This window comes from Vicugna pacos, chromosome 4 (assembly GCF_048564905.1).
Source record: "Vicugna pacos chromosome 4, VicPac4, whole genome shotgun sequence".
NCBI classification, from domain to species: Eukaryota; Metazoa; Chordata; class Mammalia; order Artiodactyla; family Camelidae; genus Vicugna; species Vicugna pacos.
In genome coordinates this window covers 22,687,998-22,704,350 of record NC_132990.1, presented here as the reverse complement: position 1 = coordinate 22,704,350, position 16,353 = coordinate 22,687,998, and the positions used below count along the sequence as shown (strand labels likewise).

Genomic DNA, 16,353 nt, shown 5'->3' with positions numbered 1-16,353 from the left:
CAGGATAGTTAATTCAATAAATGTTACTGGGAAAAATGGGTAGTCCTCATGGTAAAAGGTTGGATTCATAGCTCATATCTTATACCAGGACAAATACCTAATGGAATAAAGATTTAAATGCTTCTAAACAAAACCATAAAAGCACAAGAGGAAGCTGTGGAGGAATTTAACCAATAGCCTGATTATGACTCCAAACCCAAAAGCTATAAGAGAAAGAAACAATGTGCACATCTACATAAAAAGAAATCATGGTGCATGGCAGAAATGCCACAGTAGGGTCATGGAAAGATTTAAACAAATGGAAGAGTTAGGAAAAAAGCATAATACACCCTCATGTGCCCATCCCCTAATTTCAATCTTATCAACACATGTCTAATCCTGTTTATTTTGAAGCTAATTTTTGCTATCACATCCTCTCACCCAAAAAAATATCTGTGTATGTAGGTATGTGTGCTCACGTGTATGTGTATATAGAAAGCCTTTTAAAAAACACATTAAAATACCATTATAATAACAAAAAATTAATGATTCCTTAGTATCCATGATTATGTTAAAGGCAAAGGAAAATGAATCTTGTAGCAATATTTACATATATATAAACACAGATATATATATATGTATATATATATACACACACGCGCACACACACACACACACACACATACATATATACAAGGCATATTCTGTGGCTTTGGAAATATTAGAAAAAATAAAAAGAGAAGGAATATGCTGCAGAAATTCCCGTTAAACTAAATTTAGACGCTACCCCCTGGCAGTGTTTCAGATGATCTTGAATCAGTTAATGCCTTGCAGTAGCTTGTTATGTCACTTGGTTATCCTTTTGTTAATCCTGGATCTTGCTCTGACCTGAATGCAGCCAGTTGCTGCATCCTGGCCTTAGAAGTTGCTTAGGACTATGACAGATGACAACCCAGCAGTCTCCACTCAGTCCTTCAAGGTGTGTATACACTAGGCATTGGCAGGACCCTCAAGCTCTTGAGAGAAGACTCAACCCAGATGAAATGTGGACGTAGCCTGACTGCCTCCCGAATTCCTGACCCTTCCCCAAATGAAGATCAGCCACATTCTTTGAGTGTGGAAATATTTTAAGGATGTTGTAGCTCAGAAAAAAAAACAATAAAAAATATTACTCTTTTTAAACAGCTAGACTAAGAGAACCTCTTTTCATGAAGATATTTAAGATGCTGTGAGACCAACTAATTGTGAGACTGATCTAGGTTGAATTTTGATAATCATAATAAATTTCATTTTTAAAATGGATGTGACTGTTTAGAAGAACATGTGCCAGCTTCATCCAGTTTGTCAATAGATTTCAGATTTTAAGTGAAACTTAGAAATGTATTATTTGAGAATTTACCCCTTCCTATTCCAGAGTAGCTAAAGGATTCATTGGAGGCCACTCAGTAGGGCCTGGATTCCAGGTCTCCCAGTCCTCATGGCTATGTCCTTTTTTACAGGATCACACTTCTTTTCATACCTTTAGATTAATTCTCTTCATTTCCTTAGAATGTGTGCATTTCAGTAGGGCATGGCAGACATGAGTGTGTTTTTATGGGCTTTTAATTTAAACTTTTTCTCCACATTGCCTGTGATGCTCTAAGTTGCTGCCAGATGCAGCAGGAGCAATTGCTATTCCTAAAGAAACACATAGCTCACTTACTTTCCTCCTGTCTTTTCTTACCCTGGTGAACTTTTATGGTCATTTATCTACATCATAAAAATAAATGAATGCAGTGCATTTAATCTTTCGTGTGTTCATTTATATGGCACATGCGGTTCATGTCTTCATTCTAATTTCTTTTGTGTTATTGGAAAGTTTTATTTACGAAGAAAGATCTGCATCTTTTTTTTTACCCTCCCAGCATCAGACCTGTCATAGGTGGGCAGCTCAGGTTACCTGACTCTTCATCATTTGTCCCTTTCTTCCTGATGTCTAAGGCTAACCTCATACATTCAAATGAACAATGATTAAAAAAAAAATCCCGTTTCCCATGTAGGAGAGACTTAATGAAGAGCCAGAGAAGGCTAGAGAAAGCTGCTGAAGGATTTTTGCCTCCACAATATAGTAAGTGTTGAAAGGAAGTTCAGTCAGTGCGCTTTGGTAAGAGAATCGTAGCATCTCAAGGTAGAAAGAGACTTTTACGCAACATTTGTGTACAACCACTTGACATATAAAGCCCCTACACTGTTGTTGAGTGGTCAGCCAACCTGGTTGACCCACCCTAAAGACCAGAAACTTATGAGGGCAGCTAGAATGACAGAAAGAACCTTGGCTTTTTAGTAGATTTCTGTGTCCTGACTGTAAGACTTGTGCTCTGTTGTCTTGGGCAAGACCCTCACCTCTCTGATCCTTCATTTCTTTATTGTAACCTCATTAGGCTGTTATGAGAATTCAGTAACTGTTATTCTCAGCTAGTCCCTCACATTGTGTCGTACCTTGAAGCTGAGCTGAAGATGCTTTCTAGTTCTCATCTCTTGGTTCCGAGTCTGCCTCTTGGGGCTATGCAGAACGTGTTTGTAATATCAGTGTGTACCCTCTAGGGGCATTTAATTTCAGATCTCAACTCTCCAGGGCTGTTTGTTGTCCTTTGTGTATTTGAAAGCTGTGTAATTGAAGGACAAATGCAGACAAAACATTGGTGAGCTGGTGGCACCTTATAGCATTCTCTATGAGCTACCTGTATCTTACTGTGTTACACTGAGTTTATGTTACACAGTCTCTTTTGTGAACTTGTTGTGTTTATGAACAGAAGCTCAGATTAAATGTAAATATTTCATTTCAGTCATCCACTGATGTGGAAAATTGTTCACCTTCTGAAGAGTATATACATATGTTTTAGCCAGAGGAGAGTGAGTTCTCACTGACACCAGGCATTTACTTTACAGGTATTAGAGCTTACCACGAAATCCTTACCCCTAAGATAGAAAGCACAGCCTAAGTCTGTTCCACTTGCTATTGATAATCAGAATCCTGTCCCACCACAAACAGGCAATAAAGTAACCCCATAGACATACACGATCTCACACATACTCATCACATACTCTTTACATTCCAAATACTGGGTGATCCCTGGAGAGACATATTTTCACAGTTGTCCTCTTGGAAGCATGTGGATTTTCTGCAGCCTGTCCCCATTTTATTGAATGGAGTGTGCAGAGATAGTTCAGCAGCTCTTTATCTCTGGGCATGTCCATTCCAGATGTTCTGTGACTCAGGGCTGCCTCAGGGCCTCTGAGATGGGTCGGGAACGGTCTGTCCCTCCAGTCCGGATTATTCTTGGTGCCTTGTCCTCTTTCTTCCCCTCGTGGCCATCTTTGCTTCTTGACATTGTTGTCACCACCTCCACCCCTTTATTCTTTTTAAATAGTTTTTCTCCAGTTTCCTTTATCCTTGAGATTTGTTTGTTGTTGTTTGTTTTTTTCATAACCAGTGGTGCTGAATTTTGCTTCATCTTAACTGATGTGTCATATTTCATACATTTTCTTTTTTGAGCTTGACTCATCTTGGCCCTCCCTGTTTCATGGCAGATGTTTTCTTCTTAGAGAAACTCTATCTTGAATAATTTAGGAACCCTAGAGAAGAACAATTCCAGTTCGAAAATATTCTGACTTGGGCTTTAAAAGAGGTAAAATTTGAGGATGGACCTATTAGATCTTGACTTTCTTAGAAACCCATCAAGTATATGGTTAGCAAATACGTATGATTGTATTGCATTGTGCTCATAAATTAAATGTGCCTTAACCACGATCACAATGGTCAGGTCTCCCTAGTGGCTCTACAGACCACTTTACTCACCCTCATGTAGCTCAGATAATGAATGTCCTCTGTTGTGCTGCCGATTTGCTCTGTGAAAGAGGCCCACTTCTGAGATCAGTTTTAAAAGTGCTATTTAAAGGCTGTCTGCATGGCCCCATTTAAGAAATTAGGCTATGCAAATCCAACCTGAAAACAAGATTTAGGTCTAAGGAAATTTGAAGTGCATTTGAGGTTCTTGGTTACCATAGATTTCACTAGAACTGAAAAACTGAATTTTAGGCTTTTTAAGTGTAACGCAAGAAGAATTCCACTTCTAGCACCAGTGTATGTTAATTCTGAGTGCTCACTGACCAAGCTGGAGTTTTTCTCCATGTTCAGAAATTGATTCTGTGGCCTTGATATACTTTAATTTTTCAGTGTATTTCCTGCTGCCATGATTCTTACTCCTATCAAAACACTTGTTTCTAATGTAGGTAAAGTGTTTAGCCCAGAGATCCTGCTGATCTATAATTCCTGATTATGCAGGTTGAAATGTTTCCCGGGGCTTGTTTATGTAGGGTCCGTGGAGAATGCATTTGGCGTGGAAGAAGCTTGCTTGGTTTACTTGTGTCTTACTTGTGAGAGGTCACTCCTTTACAGTGACCTGGTCTGGGCTGAGGGCACCAGTCCCCTTTGAGACCCAACTCATCAACAAAAAGCCCAATAATGTGATCTGTGACAGTTTTTTTTTTCTTTTTTTCTGGTGTTAGTGCAATGTGGAAAGCCAGAACCTTTTTGGAAAATCTGACATTTTTCTTTTCCATAAAGACTGACAGAATTAAAAAAGAGAAAATCCAGCAAATCATCTAGTGTGCACAGTTAGAAACTGTCATTTATCTTAGTTTGAGTTCTTGCTTCAGGAAAACCATTATCCATAATCTTTTATCAGGTTTAACTGCATGCTGAAGTACTCTTCTAATATCTTTTCATTAGACAGTGAAACCAGTTTTGGTGTATGTATGAGTGTAAAACAGGAGTTTATTATACCTTTAATCAAGAAATCGTATCAGATGCAAGAACATATTTCCATGTGGTGAGTTCATAAAATCAAAGGCCCATTCCATGCGCAGATGCATAATACTCTTCAGTAGAGAGACACTCTGGGTGTTAGCCTCTTTCTGGTAGTGTGACATTCAAGTGGGCCATGTGTCATCAGCCTCTTTTCCTCCATTGACACTTGTGTACATCCATGAAACCATCTATGAAATCCAGAAAGTGAGTGTATCCACCCCCCCCCCAGATTTTTCTCAGGCCCCTTGATAATCATTCCCTTTCACCCCAGCTCTGTCTTCCAGGCTTCCATTGATACTCTTTCTCTTAGTGTAGATTACTTTACATTTTTAGAGTTTTATATAACTGTAATTATACAGGATATACTATTTTGTCTGAATTCTTTCAGTCGGCATAATTACTTTGGGATTCATCCATGTTTATGTCTGAATAGTTCATTCCTTTATGCTGCCAAATAGTATTCCATTGTGTGGACATACTGCAGTTTGTTTATCCATATCCACCTGTTGATGGGTATTTGGGTTGCTTCCAGTTTGGGGGTATTACAAATAAAGCTGCTATGAATATTCATTACAAGTTTTTATAGGAATATATACTTTTTTTCTCTTGAGTAAATCAAGGACTGGAATAGCTGGATCATATAGTAGTTTCTTGCTTAGGTTTTTAGGAAACTCGCAACCCGTTTTACAAAGTGGTTGTTCCATTTTACACCCCAGCAGCAATATATGAGAGAATCTGTTGCTCCACATTCTCACCAGCACTTGGTGTGGCAGGCTTTTTAATTTTAGTCATTCTAGTATGTATTTAGTATTACTGAATTGTGGTTTTAATGTATATTTCTCGATTGACTAATGAGGCTGAACATCTTTTTAGGTGTTTATTTGCCATTCTTGTATTTTTTTTTTGATGATGTGTATTTTCACATCTTTTGCCCATTTCTTTATTGAGTTATTTTCTTGTTGAGTTCTTGGACTTGCTTATTTTTATGAATACAAGGCCTTTATCAGGCATATGCTTTGTAGATACATATCATATAGTTGATTGGTTGGTTTCAGGCTAGAGAATAAATCAGACCTTCTCACCCGATCTTGCACTGGAACTGAAGTCTGATAGGATACTTTTTAATTGTCAGAACCTGTTACATAAATGTTTTCAGAGGCATCCATTGCGGTTCAGTGGGAACAGTGATATAAGGCTGAGACTCTCATCCTTTCTCAGTGACCAGCTGTGTGAGTTTTCTCATGGCACAGACTCAAGGAGTCTTCTAGTTGGATGGGACTCTACAGGTTGTGTGGTTGATCATCCAGCAGATTCATAAAACCCCTTCTGTACAGTTTCTCCTAGCCTTCCCCATGTTGGGCAACTCTCCTTTTTAAAGAACACATCTCCTACCTTAGATGTTTCTCATGGTTGGAAACATCTTACTTATATGAGCTGAAATCTGTCTTCCACTAATTTCCATCTAGATTTAGAGATGTCATGTGGAATTAGTCTATTCCTTTCCCACACAGTAGTCCCAGTCACATTTGAGGGCTTCATGCCTGCTTTCTTCCCAGGTCATCTCTCCAGGATAAATACCTCGATCTCTCTGAGCCTCTGTTGGCTCATCTCCCAGAAAGTGGTATTTGTTTAAAAAAAAAAAGATTCCTGAATCTGTGAGCAACTTCTTTAATAAGAGAGACACCATGCTAGATGCTAAAGATGCAGAATATACTGTCTTTGCTTCCTAGAAACTCATCGGGAGAAGAGAAGTCAAATGATGCAGCAGAGAGATAAAAAGTCCTCTTAATAGATGTGTGCAAAGTATGCTAGGCCCTTTCCAGGATTTTAGAGAGGATCAAATTAATTAAGATACCTGAAGTGTAGCTTATACACTAGAAAAGACTGTAAGTGTGTTTGGTATTATTAACAGTAGTGAAAGATATACCAACAGTTGATCTGTCCCCATTATTTTTTTCTGAAGCCTGTTATGCCTCTGACCTTTTCAGTTTGAAGATTCTGTTTGAAACCTCTGGGTTCCACATAATTAATGAGTTTGGATATGTGATGGTGCCCACAGGGGGCCAGAAACATGCCAATAAGTTTATTTTTCCTCCTGCTATTACAGGTTATTTGCGATTAGGGCTTGTAAAAGACAATTATACTCAGTGAATTTTTCTGTGAATTCAGATCTTGCAAGCTAGGGGCACTGTAAATCTCGACTGATGCTTTATTGTTTAAAACTCCAGATGGTGATGGTAATACTTCAGCTTTTGCCATATGGAGAAGCAGAAGAAAGCAGTGGCAAAATTCAGCTATCATGATTTTGTAGCAGTTAGGTCACTCTGTGCCTCCCTCACAGGGTGTTAGAGCTTCTCATCGTGATTTTTCAAGCATCTCATGACTTTGCCAGCAATATCATAAATGGAAACAAGAGGAAGAACTATGTATTGATGGGACTCAATGCAGAGGGCAGGGTTTGCCACAATATGGCAGCATTTCTTACACTTGGCGAGCCTGTTAAAAATGCAGATTCCCAGACCCCAGCTCCAAATGTTCTGATTTAGCCGCTTGGTGGGTGTTGGGGGAGTGGGAAGCTGCTGCAGTGTACTTGAAATTAGCTCCTGGTAACTCTAGTACAGGTGGCTCCCACTTGGAGAAACGCTGGTGGGGGAGTGGGCCTGTGATAGGAGGACAGTAAGTCTTGTCCTGCCTCTGACCCTGTGTTTGTTCTCCCAGCCTTGCCTCTACCCACTTCTGAGTGTCTGCTGTTTATCAGGAATTTATAATGTGAGGAGTCAAAAATATGAGTTAGATAGTTTCTATTTTCAGAGAATCTTCAGTATAGCCTAAAGATGCCTGAAGACCCTGGTTTTGTGGCTGCATTACTTGGAGTGGAATTACTTTTAAGCTTAGTGAGTATAATTTGAATAGTGCGATCTACCTGTTCTTCAGGATTGTTGGGAAAACTAATTGAAAATCAAGTTCGTTCCCACAGTCATAGTAAATGTTACTTTATCCTGTCTTAGCATTAAATGTGCTTTTCCAAAGTGGCTAATCTAAATAAGGTTCTCAGTGCCAAAACTTAAAGCATTACGTGTGTGAGTTAATTATTTGTAGACTGTGGGAACTGTTTCCAATCAATGTTTTCATGATCTGGCAAATTATAAATATGAAGAATGAACAAGATCTTACCTGGAATATAAGGTTAAGCTTTTGGAGTCAGATTCATGTCTTTCTCAATATATTTGAAACTTTTAATGCCTTTGTGCTAATCGATATTCACATTATAGTACTATGTGAAGAATCCTCTCTATACTTTATTTCTTGTTCTACTGTGTAAAATAAACTATAAATCATATATCTTTTTTAATAAGTAGAATTTTCCTTTTATTTCTATTACTTAATTACAAAAACTTGCATATATTTTTAATATGTTGAGTACCCTATTTGTAAAGTTGTGATTGTCTGAAATAAACAAAATCATCATTGACAAGGTAGATATGAATTTGTAGTTTATCAATAGAAGGAAATATATTTTAATTTACTCTGCTTGGCTCTAAGATTATAATTTAACATTTCTTCTCACAAAGAAATTAACAGTGTCAGGACAACACCGCAAAGAAAAACTGCATGGTCTTTTGCCACTTCGGAGTTGGGAGAGAACAAAAGAAATAAGAAATTGACTTTCTAGCATTCTTTTGATAATTGAGGTAAAATGAAATATGAGGAAATGTGAGAAATAAAAACAAAGGCCTTAATCCTCAATTTTCTAAGTGTAACTTCTAAAAAAACCCAGTAGTCTTCGAAATTAAAAATGTACAGCTGTCTAAACTGGTCATTTTTAATTTATGAGTCATGGTGTCCCTTTGTGGCATGACTCCTTTATGCGTGAGCCACCAAAATATGATCAATGCCTATAATTAACGTTTGCTACAATAGTTGCTGCATTGTCTTCTAGAAGAAACACTTTGATGAGATTGAATGGCAGTGTGTTACTGAGCAGAGTACAACCGTGGCAAATAAGATGTGGGAAGCTTTATTGAAAGATCAGACTGGTAACAAAACGAGGTATGTGTCTCAGGCTACATGACTACTCTTTTCTGAATCCTTTAGCTCTTCTCTTTCTTGCTAACTTGCTTGGGCTCTTCACCTATGTTCAGCTGCCTGAGATTGTCAGTTTGGTTAGACTGACTGCTTGGCTTTTGGTTTTGGATTTGGCCCCTTGAAGAACCATCAAATCCCTTATTTGACTTAGGAAATTAGCATTCAAATAGTCACATCCAGCGGTTTCCAGGGTTTGAAATTTGACAGTTTCAGGATTTCCTTTAGGGCTACAAAATTAATATATATTCATTATGGAAAGTACAAACAAAAGAAGAAAAATTTAATCTATAATTCTCTCATCAGACATAGTTTTGATATTTTGAGGAGTTAGTCTTCTCTACAGTCTTTTTCTATATGTATATTTTTAAGAGTTAGGATTATAGGGTTTTAAGCCTGAGCTATTTTCAGTTTACAACATAACATGATGATCTTTTCTATCATTTTAAATGATCGCTGTGTGTTCCATTAAATGAAGGTACCGTATTTTACTTAGCCAATCTGTTGTTTGTTTCTTAGTTTCTTGGGAAAGTTTCTCTTACATTTCTCAGTACCATTCTAACTCAAGTTAAAAAATAAGTGTATCTTCATGTGTGATCACATGTATACACTTAAGTACATGCTCCTCAGTATGTATGTGTGGCTTTGACTACTAATAGGAAAACTGGGACAGCGAAGTAGGGGCAGCTCTACAGACAATCCAGTAGTGATGTCGGTAGTAATGCTTGAACCTTGTGCCTTTGTGATCGCAGATCTCTTATCAGGGAGATAACGAACTCTGTAGGAGGATTTAGGTAGAGCCAGAGATTCTTCACTCTGACTTTCTGCATTACTAATAAAATAAGAATATGATTACAATTTTAACCAACACTTAAAGCACTTACTGAGTGCCAGGCACTGTTCAAAATACCTTTATAGACATTAGCTAATTTAATCTTTACAATCATCCTATGAGGACGTGGACCCTCAAACACCAATATAGAGGATATTTCAACCATTACTAAATTACTGATTCAACCATTACTAAATTATAACTCAAACTTAACTGGGAAAAAGCAAAGCAAATTTTTATCTGCTTAAAAAGTCTAATATGAAAATGGAGTCTCTTGAATAGGAATGGTAAACTTTCCAAAAGTTAGCAGACTTTTCTACGTTGATACATCTTTGATGCACTAATTGTCACTGCACTGAACTATCAAGAGAGAAAAGCAGTAGAGGCAGCAATCAGAAATAGGAAAATATAAATAGTTCATTAAATATTTCTTTTGGAATGCTTTGCTCAAGATGGGCCACATTTCCTGACCTTTTCAAAAGGAAAAAAACCAAGTTTTTATGAAGTGGTAGGGTGCATGGAGTTCTAGTCAGTGACACTCTTACCTCTGGTCAAGTGAATGTAGCCCAAGATGCTTGTAGAATATTCATAACTGTAACTAAGGATTCACTCGCCCCCAGTTTCCATATTCACTTGGATATACAATCTGTAGACTCTGTTTTTTTGGATGAGGAATCAAATTATTGAGAAAGTGAAACATCTGTCCAAGATGACATAACCAGGAAGTGAGAAGATTGGAACCAGGGAGTGGAAAGATTGGAACCAGGGAGTGTGGCTTTTCAGTCTTCCTCTCTCTAAGTTAACCTCAAACTTGGTCTATACCTGCCAAAAGAGGCAAATCTTCTATTTAGTGAGCTTTTTTAGCCTCCACTTTTAAACAAATGACAGTTTTTCCTGTCTGCAATACCAACTCAGAGGTTCCCACAGATGTGTGGCTGTTACCCTCGCTATGCTGTACAAGAGCTTATTGAACATAATTAATATCCATTATTCAAGAGAAGACATCTTCTCCACGCCATCATGAGCATTCATTTCCTTTTAGAAATGTTTTTGTTTTGCTTTATTTGTAATTTAACTGTGTGGCTTTTAAGTGTGCAGTAAAATGTTGATTCACAGAAGTTCCTTCTGCTACCAAATGGCTCATGAGGATTTACACACCTCTGGGTCACTTTCTTTCATTGTCTGTTAGGGCTGCTCCCATCACCACTTTTTTCTTTGTATATTAGCCATTTTCTTCTGTCAGTAACTTATGTCCACATCTGATTATAACAGCTAGGCTTCTAGTAGGCAGTGGTAAATGTAGGTGTATTCAGGGCACTCTAAACATAATTACTGGGCTCTTTGAGTTAGCTCAGTACTCAGCTTCACTGGTGCCCCATGCCCTTTCTCTCACAGATGTCTTTATCTAAATCACCAGGACCTGATTAGTAAATTTGCTTCAGTTGTAAAAGATCAACAGTACTCTCCAGTAAAAGCACATTTAAAATACACAGAAAACAAAACAAAAAATCCCAGTGTTTTCTGAGAGCCGAAGCAAGCTTACTGCTCTGATATAAATAAATGGTCTTTGTGATTTCATTCGCATTATTGCTGTACCAAAGTTTTCATCATGTTCCCTCAGATCTCACCTTACATATTTCTTATCTTCCTTTGTAACGTTAATAATCAGTGTTGGAGGAGCCTTCTAGTGTTTCTTGGATTACCCACTATTTTTACAAACATTGAAATCTTAAATTTTCAGTAAGAAAATATGAATGAGTAAATTCTCTGGTTGTCCTATGTAATTAACCTCACCTAACTTTTGCCTTCAGTGTCACCCCCACGGTACATGTTTATAAGCAGTGAATAATTAATCATTTCTTTCTGAATATTAACTAGCGAATCTATATGTCTTTCATACATCAGCTTAAATTCAGAATGGCTCACTGACAGTTCTGTTTGAGAAGTGTATCTCAACAATCTGTTGAGATGAAAGAGCTGTTAACTTTCATAAACTTTCAAACTCTGTAGATGAGAGATTTTAAAAAATTTGACTTTAATGAATTAGGTTTTTGGTAAGGTCTTTTAACGCTTGAGATCAGTGTTTCCTTCGTACTTTCTTTCAGCATTAGTTTGCTGAGATAATTTTGCATTCTTCCTCTGTTTGCTTGGAGAATCCTATGCATGGAGATTCCTACTACCTATGAAGACCCTTCTCATATATATTTTCTGGGTCTTTCTCTTTACCACAATCAAAACTTACATGCATTTTCCTGATTTTTCTTTCAGGAACAGTTCTCTGGCCTCCACTGTTTTTGATGAGAAGTCAGCTGTTAATTTTATTGTGGTTCCATAATGGAACAAATTGTTTTTCTCTTATTGATTTCAACAGTTTATCTTTATCCTTGGCTTTCAGCATTTTCATGAGTCTGGATGAAGTTCTCTTTGAATTCATCCTATGTGCAGTTCATTGAGCTTCTTAGAAGTATAGATTAGTTTTTTTAAAAAATCAAACTTAGAACATTTTCAGCCATTATTTGTTTGAATTATATTTCTGTTCTGTTCTATCTCCTTTCCTTCTGTTTCTTTCATTGTGTGTATGTTGTACAATTAATGGTGTCCCACTATTCTGAAGCTCTTTTAATTTTTTTCTTCTTTTCTTTCTGTTCTTTGGATTACATAGTCTCTATTCATCTGTTGACAAGTTTGCTTCTGCCAGTTCAAATCTGCTGAGCCATTCAAATAAATTCTTCATTTTAGTTACTATACTTTTAAACTCCAGGATTTCCATGTGTTTTTTTATTGTAGTTTCTATCTTTTTAATGAGACATTGTCATCATACCTTCTTTCACTACAATAAGCATGGTTTTCTTTTATTCTTTGAACATATTTTTTAATGGCTACTTTCAAGTCTTGTTAAATCTTACTTCCGGGCGCCCATAAGTTTCTATTGCCTGTTTTTTTTTTTTTTTTCCTGTGTATGGGTCATGCTTTTCACAGTTTGTCGTTTCTGTTTTTTGCATGTCTCATAATTTTTTATTGAAAACTGCACATTTTAGGTAAAATATTGTTGCACCTCTGAATACCAGTACCCCTTTACCCTTCCTTTTTGGAGGAAGTTTGTTAAAAGTCACATTTCTTAATGGGGTAACCAGCTTTCGAACACACTCTTCTTGGCTTTGCCTTTCTTTGCCCAACTCTTCCTCCTCCTTCCTTCTGTTTGCTGGGACTACATTGTCCGAATAAACCACTGCCCCTTCATCCCATGACCCAGGCTGTTTTGAGAAGCACCAACTAAGACAGACACATGGGCAGTGAAAGCACAAAACTGCCATTGGGAAGGAGAGTGGTATTGCAGGGGTGACGGGGAGTGCCCAGGGAGCATGAAAGGAGCTTTAATTAGATTTTTACATTTTATCTATTTATATCCATATCAGATAGGGAAAAAAGTTAGTTTTTTAAAAGTCAAGTAGTGTATAGATGGGTATTTACAGTTTGGATTTTGAAAAAGTGTGCCAGATTTCTGTGTGAAAATAGTGTTTGAATTTTTCTTCAAGAACCTGTTTCTTGTGGTGCTTAAAATTCAGCTTCTGCCTTGTCATGTCCATCATACCTTTTTGAATGAAATTAATTCGTTATGAGAATGAAGGAAAGGTGCTTACATTTAAGTAGTAGAGAATATGTATCACAGTAATTAAATTGAAAGAGACTTTACCTTCATTTTTTTCCCCAGTACTTGACAGTACAGCTTTCCCCTCCAATAGTAGTGGTATAGAAAACCTTCTGCACTAAAGATATTCTCTTGAGCTCTAAGTGACAAGTTGAACATGCTCTAGGAAATATATTGTAAGAGTACGTGGTAATTCACTCCAGAGAAACACAGTTTACAGGAAGCTATAAAATAATTCATCAGGAAAATTTCTTCTAATTTCCAGAAAATTAAGTACCACTTGAGTTTTCATGTGCTGGGTAGGGAAGGAAACCAAAACCATGACAAAAGGACAACAACAACAAAATTGTGTTCTCCAAGCCTGCGTAGAGGGCAGGATGTTTTTATTAGCAAATTTGGGATTTGATGCAGGCAGGACTTCTTTCAGAGAGGAGCCATATGTTCTCCTGTGCAAGCCAGACTTATGGCAGTCACGATTCTCTGGTCTTGCAAATGAAAGCAAAATGTTGTGTAGCCCTCACAGCAGGAATGAAGCCTTTTCCCAAAGCAGCATCCTTTTGTGATGCCAAGCTCTCGTTTGGCGAGTGGCTTTGTGCTAAGTATATCTAGCATAAGGTTTTAAAGTCATAAATCTTCTCATTTTACCCTCATTGCTTTTATGATGAAGGCCTTCATTTAGTGCAAAAGGACCTGCAGGGTCTGCCTCCTGCTAGCATGTCCATCTTCATAGTGGATGCTTTCTCCTTCCCTCCCTAATATTCTCTCATGTTGGCCTCTTGGAGGAGCCATGCTTACCCAGTACACCCCAGGGCCTTTGCAACAGCTCCTCATGGTTTCTTCAGTGCTGACATGTAAAAAACATTCAGTAAATATTTTCCAGATGAATGAATGGTAGAGATTAGAAAAGGTCCAGATTCTAACGTGGTAGTATTCATGGTGATGATGTCAGTAGGAGGGCAACAAGCATATAAACACCACCTTTGACTGCGTTGTCCCATCACCAGTGTTTTAAATGGGTGTTGAGTAGGCCAGCTCTTGCTTTCACCTCACTTTCTTATTTTCATCATATTCTTATCAACAGTCATGCCAGCACATTACCTTAATAATAATAATTTTTGAAAAACTATTTAAGATACTGCTGTTGGAGAATGATCCAGAGCTGCTGCTAATTATCCTGTGTCTGTATCCACTTTTTGCCATCAGGCTTTGCCACCAGTAGAGAAGTATTTTGAAGGAAAGAGGAAGAGACAAATACAGTGATTGTTCTGGGGAATGATATCAAATAGAATTGAAATAGGAAAAAAATAAGCAGATCACATTAGTGCAGAGGTTAGTGTACTGTTCCACTGCCTTCCCGTCCGCTCATACATTGCAGACCAACCGTGAGCCAGGGCTACACCGGGCACAGGGAAATGAGGCAAACAAGACCAACATCACTGCCTTCCAGGAATGCTAAAACACTGGAGAGGCATTCAAGTAGATGATGATAGTATAAAATACAGTCTAACAAGTGCTGAATAGAGTTAGACCCAGTGTTACTGAACCAAACTTGGGTCTGTTCCGCTCACCCGTTGTGCAGCAAAGCTGATCTGCTGACACTGGGTTGTGGTGAAGGAAATCTTTATTGCAGGGCCAAGCTAGGACAATGGACACCTCATGCTCAAAAGACCAGAATTCCTCAGTGGCTTTTAGAGAAGAGTTTTTAAAGACAATGTGAGGGAGAGGGTCAAGGGGCACATGATCAGCTTGCGCACAGTTCTCTGAATGGTGGGTGGTGAGATCACCCCAGAGGGTCACAGGGGTCAGCATTATCAATCCTCAGATTCCACCTCAGATGTGACCAAAGCACCTCTGTTCCTCTCACCCCTACGTCCTTAGCTGTTCCCATCCCTCCTCTTGTCCCTACCCTCCAGCACACAGAGGTACACGTAGGATGGTGTATTCCATCAAAACCATAGGTTTACTCCTGCAGTGCTTCTCTTCTGATCGGTGACCAGACTCCTCTTTTCCTACAACCCCATGTCAAATTAGAATTGGAATACCTCATTTTGCCAAGAAAAACCTCAACCTGCTCCCCCCAAACAAAAAACTGTACTGCATCGGCTCATGAACATATTCACTGTCCTTTCCCATTCTTCTGCTTAACCTGTGTTTGCTAACTGCATGAACCAATATACCACAGAACTAAGGTAACATGAGTTGATTGGATAAGAACACTTAAGAGGTCACTTCTGAAAAATCCATCCTCTGTATAGCATTGCATTTTGAAATGTAAATCTCCATTTCATCTTTGACTAGTAACAAGTGCCCACAGGCATACTGTTTTGCTCTTAAAAATCCTCATCTTGAATGATGCCATGTATATTAATGGCCCTCAAACCTTTAATTGGCCTGGATTTGGGAAAATGTGTGTATCTTCCTTCTACCACAACTTAGTCCCAGGTGGAAGCATTTTGGAAACCTCTACCTTATAGTCACTGTGTCTGTGATGTCACCATGTTACTCTTAGGTGACAGGGTCATGTTGGGTGCTTATAGAATAATGGAATAGTCCTTTGCATTGGTGAGGTACTTTACAGTTGACAAAGCACATACTCAGTTATCTTTTATGATGTACATAACTGCCCTGTGAGGTGGCTTTGAATTATCCACATGTCAGAAAACTTGAGAGGTAAAATGATTTGTCTGAGGTTATCAACCTAGGAAATAACACAAAATGTCCATCAGCTTATGAATGGATAAACAAAATGTGATATCTTCACATGATGGATGAAATATTTTTCAGCATAAAAGGCATGAAGTGTTGATACCTGTTAACAACATGGATGAGCCTTGAAAACATTATCCCAACTGAAAGAAGCCAGAAACAAAAGACCACATAATTATATCATTCCATTTATGTGAAATGTACAAAGTAGTTAAATCCATAGACACAGAAAGTAGATCAGTGGCTGCCAGGGGG

General features: G+C 38.0%; 1 protein-coding gene across 4 annotated transcripts in view; it reads left to right on the top strand.

The window, feature by feature from the left end:
* Nucleotides 1–16,353, top strand: part of SH3GL2 (SH3 domain containing GRB2 like 2, endophilin A1) — a 169,172-nt gene that overhangs the window by 94,868 nt on the left and 57,951 nt on the right. The window contains exon 1 of one of the 4 annotated variants that reach the window (XM_072959365.1): nt 8,798–8,878. The exons of the other annotated variants lie outside the window; for them this stretch is intronic. The gene's annotated coding sequence lies outside the window, so the exon portion shown is untranslated. Of the gene's footprint in view, nt 1–8,797; nt 8,879–16,353 lie in introns of those variants that run through there. 4 annotated transcript variants of the gene reach the window in all.